Genomic DNA, 5,734 nt, shown 5'->3' with positions numbered 1-5,734 from the left:
ATTATAAGTCTCCATTTAAAGCTTTGTTTGAAGTAAGTACTTTTCTTTATTTTTATGTTCTGAATGTTTCAATTTTCCAGGTGATCTGTCTTCCTTAGTGGTCGCTATTTACAGTTTTCTTCGTCCAGACAAAGTCAAGAGGTTTCAATTGTACCTGATGCAAATCCCAGCATTAAAGTCACCTGGAAATACGCGACCGAGATTTTGCTACTTTTACGGTCGGTCGGGATAGGGCAATCCAACATATTTTTTTTTTAGGCCTAATTAATCCTCCAAAGACTAATTTGTTTAATCTTTTGAAATCCACGCTGATCGGTCCCTAACCACACTCCTTGAAAGGTTTAAAATTTAATCATGTGGATTTAAATTTAAATCCTTCTAATTTAGAGTGTAGAGACACGACCGTACTCATGACTACGCTATATATAGCGTAGTCATGAGTACGGGTCGTGTCTCTACATTAAAATCTATGCCGAGGTTTATTTAAAATCTATGTCAAATCTATATGTTGAGGTTTATTGTCGAAACTATGAGTATTATTTAACTTGTATATTTGAAAATAAAGTTTTTAAGGAAAATATTTTAAATTGTTCTTACTTTCGGTTTTTTTCCTGCTGGTTCAGAAATCGTGTTTAATGTTTTTATCCCAAGGAAGACTAGAAATTAATCCGAAAAGATTGCTAGCATCTAGGTTTAAATCATTCAACGGGTGAAGGTTACATCTGTAAAAATTTTGACAAATAAATCCGCTGGGATTGGGTTAAGGCCTATAAAGAAAATATGTTGGATTGCCCTTTCACCCGATTTTTTGCTGGGGTCGGTCGTTTTTTTTTTTTTTAGATGTCAAAGAACGCCCAAAACTGCATAAACATTTATGAAAGATCAAGTTGTCATACATCTCGCTTCAATCGCTCTTTGTACGCCTTTATTTCCAAAAGTCATTTCATTCACCGTGTTTTTCGTCCGTTCAATAAACGAGCGATATAAATGGGCATTACTGGCAACAGCGCCCTCTGTTGTTCAATGGAGTGTTCGACTGGTTCCTTGGGAAAGCATGACGTCGGATAAACAGGCGTGTGGTGTGATGTGTGACACAGGCTCACCTTTCCGTGCGTGTGAGGGAAATCGATCTACATGTACATTTTGTACGTTGCGCTTTTGTGAACGTTGAAACCACGACTGTTGCACTGGATAATTATTACTGTCGACCGTAAGTAGTCGGCCAAAAACTAATATTAGTGTCAAATCTACCATTTTGAAAGCATAAAATATTAATGAAATCTAAATTCGGAAGTTAAAAAAGGAAAAAAAAAAAACGAAAATAAAAATATTAAAAAAACCGCGACCGAGATTTTGCTACTTTTACGGTCGGTCGCGATAGGGCAATCCAACATCACATTTTTTTTTAGGCCTAATTAATCCTCCAAAGACTAATTTTTTTAATCTTTTGAAAGATTAATTTTAAATCCACGCTAATTGGTCCCTAACGACACTCCTTGAAAGATTTAAAATTTAATCACGTGGCTTTAAATTTAAATCCTTGTAATTAAGAGTATACTGTTCTCGCTGTACAATGTATGGTAATGTACATTGGTGTATGCACTGCATGCGTGTGCCGCGAACCGGGCCGGGGATCGGGAATGGTAACCAACATTCATGTATGCCGCGAACCGGGCCGGGGAACAATGTCAACGTGAACGGATACGGTTATCATATCCGTATATCTGTATCTGTATCCGCACGCTTGCGAAACCTCTCTATTGCCGTCCTGCGGCCTCTATGGCTAGTTCGAGCGATATTGGTCACGATTTACCCAGATAACTCATCACCAAGGCTGTGTAGTAACTCTGTTCTACCCTACCCTGACACCCTATTCAATTGAGACGTTTCTGAGATTCTTTTCTTTTTCCACAAACGTTGCGTACACACATTGCAAACAATCAACTACACACACACCCATCTTTTTAGGTGTTCGGCCATCAGCCGAAAACCTCTTGTTATTGTTCGAGTTTTTTTTTGTATTGCGCCACTTGCGTGTGCACTCAAGGTTTTGACTGCATGCTACGTGTATAAGTAAACTTCTTGATTAGTTACTGTAAGTCGACTCGGTTAGATAAATTATGTCAGTAAGTCGATTTACCATTTTATATAAGTCGACTTGGTGAGATAAATTATGTTGTTAAGTCAACTGATGTTTTGAATAAGTCGACTTAGCAAGATAAAATATGTCGGTAAGTTAACTTATTTCACGAAATAAGTCGTCTGATGAGATAAATTATGTGGGATGGCACTCCTGGAGCTCTAAAATAGATTAACATGGTTCGTTGAATATAAGGGGGTTGGTTGTGGCAACAACAACCTTTTTATCCTTTTGACAACCATCATATATAATGTAACTTCACGGCTGATGGTTGCACTTTGGTATTTTCACTTTTCAACTCGGCTCTGGTACCTTCCATACATACATTTTGTTGTGAAGATTTTAATTGTGTAAAGGCTTATAGTTTGATGAATAATATGACGAAAACAAACTTTTATCCTTTTGAACTGAATTCATGATTTATTGTCTCATTCTTCTCACGTAGCCATTTAGTAGGGTCAAAACGTGAGGCCAGTAACACTATTTTGCAAGTACATGTACACCATGCAATGTTAGTTGGACGCAGTTTGCTAACAGCCATTAACCTTTTTTAAATAAAATCAATAAATTAATCATTTTGCTTGTTACATAAAATAAAATTGAAGAGGATGCCTGAATTGACTAATACAATCGGAGTTGGACGAGGTGTAGACTTGATTCAAGTCTTAGATTGTGGTTATTCTTCTGCATCCCAGGCACGAAAAACGCCCCCACATTATTAGCGATCACGCGGGCCCTAACTCGCAATCTCAACACACACACGTTGCAATGTGTGCAGGCTGTGTATCAGTAAACTTCTTAATTAGTTACTGTAAGTCGACTTGTTGAGATAAGTTATGTCAGTAAGTCGACTTACCATTTTATCTAAGTCGACTTGGTGAGATAAATTATGTTGTTAAGTCAACTGATGTTTTGAATAAGTCGACTTAGCAAGATAAAATATGTCGGTAAGTTAACTTATTCCACGAAATAAGTCGTCTTGATGAGATAAATTATGTGGGATGGCACTCCTGGAGCTCTGAAATAGATTAACATGGTTCGTTGAATATAAGGGGGTTGGTTGTGGCAACAACAACCTTTTTATCCTTTTGACAACCATCATATATAATGTAACTTCACGGCTGATGGTTGCACTTTGGTATTTTCACTTTTCAACTCGGCTCTGGTACCTTCCATACATACATTTTGTTGTGAAGATTTTAATTGTGTAAAGGCTTATAGTTTGATGAATAATATGACGAAAACAAACTTGTATCCTTTTGAACTGAATTCATGATTTATTGTCTCATTCTTCTCACGTAGCCATTTAGTAGGGTCAAAACGTGAGGCCAGTAACACTATTTTGCAAGTACATGTACACCATGTAATGTTAGTTGGACGCAGTTTGATAACAGCCATTAACCTTTTTTAAATAAAATCAATAAATTAATAATTTTGCTTGTTACATAACATAAAATTGAAGAGGATGCCTGAATTGGCTAATACAATCGGAGTTGGACGAGGTGTAGACTTGATTCAAGTCTTAGATTGTACTTACTTTTGTAACTTACTTTGTACATAGGCACTAGTGCGTAGATGAAACTGCCACTTTTTTGGATTGATGACGTCATTGATGACGTCATGGCAAGGTTTTTAATGTTGAAAAATTACAATTTGCTTGTTGCTGTATCTCAACGAATATTAAAGCTATGATGTTCATATTTCAGCATCGGATAGATAAAGACTTGGACAACATTTGAAAAGTTAACGCCAAAATCGTACGACCTTAACTTCCGGGTCGTCACCCTGGGTCAAAGTTCGCCTTTGTGTATTTTACATCAAAAAAACAACTTTTGAGCTTTTAAACAAAAGTTAAGCTTGTATAAACTTAAAACTTACTATGTACATAGGCACCAGTGAGTTGATGAAACCGCCACTTTTTTAGAATGATGACGTCATTGATGACGTCATGACAGGGTTTTTAATGTTAAAAAATTACCATTTGCTTGTTGCTGTATCTCAACGAATATAAAAGCTATGATGTTCATACTTGGGCATCGGATAAATAAAGACTTGGACAACATTTGAAAAATTAACGCTAAAATCGTACGACCTTAACTTCCGGGTCGAAGTTCGGGTCAAAGTTCGCCTTCGTGTTTTTTTCATAAAAAAACAACTTTTCAGCTTATCTACGGCATAACTCAAGATTGAGATCGATTTGAACCTTGAAACTCAATAGATAGTTGAACCCTAGTATTTTTAAGACAACACAGGCCTAATTACGTCATAATGACGTCATCAGGTATTGAATAACAATAAAATGTGTAAAAATCATATGGCGCGAAAGTTTTTTGGGGAATTGCCAACAGCGCTCTCTTTTTGCCCACCAAAGAGGGCGCTGTTGATTATCAAATCTGTGTACAGCATCAAGTGCAGGGATGAGCTAGATTTTTAAAGGGCTTTCATAAGTTGCAAACAAAAAAACTGATGCCAATCTCACACAAACATATTGCATTTGTGAAGAAACAAGGCGTTCAAAAGTGTGATACAAGTTTAACTATAAAATAACTACACAATGTATAAAAAACATCTTTATGGTTCAATGTTTTTGAACTACGTCATCACGTAACGTCCAACCGAACACCGTGTTTTTGTAATTAACAAAAAACACTATGTCTAGTTTTACTTTTACTTCTTCTTCTTCCCGGGAACTTATATCCAAAAGATAACTCAAGATTGAAATTGAATTGAACCTTGAAACTTGGCACATACTTGAACCTTAACTTGAAGACGGCACTTGAACAATGACGTCATCATGACGTCATCTGGTGTCGAATTACGTTAAATCAAAGTTTAATAATTAAAAAAATCATAACTCCTGAAGTACACAATAGATTTTTACAATCTATACCTCATCGGAAAGGTCTTTGAAAAATAATTTAATGTCTCACAGAGATGACCCCAATTTGACCTTGTCTTCCGGTTCAAACCGGACGTTGAAGCCAAAAATGCTTAAAAAGTCACAATTTAAGCTGTGGAGTCAATATGAAACAGAGTTTGGACATGGTTTTAGTGTACGAAATGAAGTGTAATTCATGACCTTTGAAGTAATTACATTAATGACGTCATAAAAATGTTACAGTTTGTTACGACGACGAGTTAAAAAAATAAATAAATTCTATTTCAAATTTCTTTTGAGCAAACTTCATGTTGAATTTTTTTAAAATAGATAACGACTATAAAAGCCTAATTGTGAAAGTTGAACAAAATCGGCCGTTGCATAACGAAGTTATATTAACGTGCAAAGTGCCGATTTTAGTTCAATCGGCGATAAAGTCTGTTCAGTTCCCTCACTGTATTGCGCCACTTGCGTGTGCGCTCAAGGTTTTGACTGCATGCTACGTGTATACATACACGCGACAAGCCAGGTCTTGTCACAGTTCATCGAACTTTGCGGTTTGTTGTTAAGCTCTATGTGTGCGTGTGTGTGTGTGTGTAAATTGAAAAGGTTACTGTCTTTCCTTCATTGCTTGCAACTGGTATAGACCATGTTACCTGTGACATCACATGTTTACAAAAGAGCCACAGAACCTGGACTTCCTGCAGGCAGGATTT

Source organism: Asterias rubens, chromosome 3 (genome assembly GCF_902459465.1).
Source record: "Asterias rubens chromosome 3, eAstRub1.3, whole genome shotgun sequence".
Lineage (NCBI taxonomy): Eukaryota > Metazoa > Echinodermata > Asteroidea > Forcipulatida > Asteriidae > Asterias > Asterias rubens.
This window is presented reverse-complemented; position numbering follows the sequence as displayed.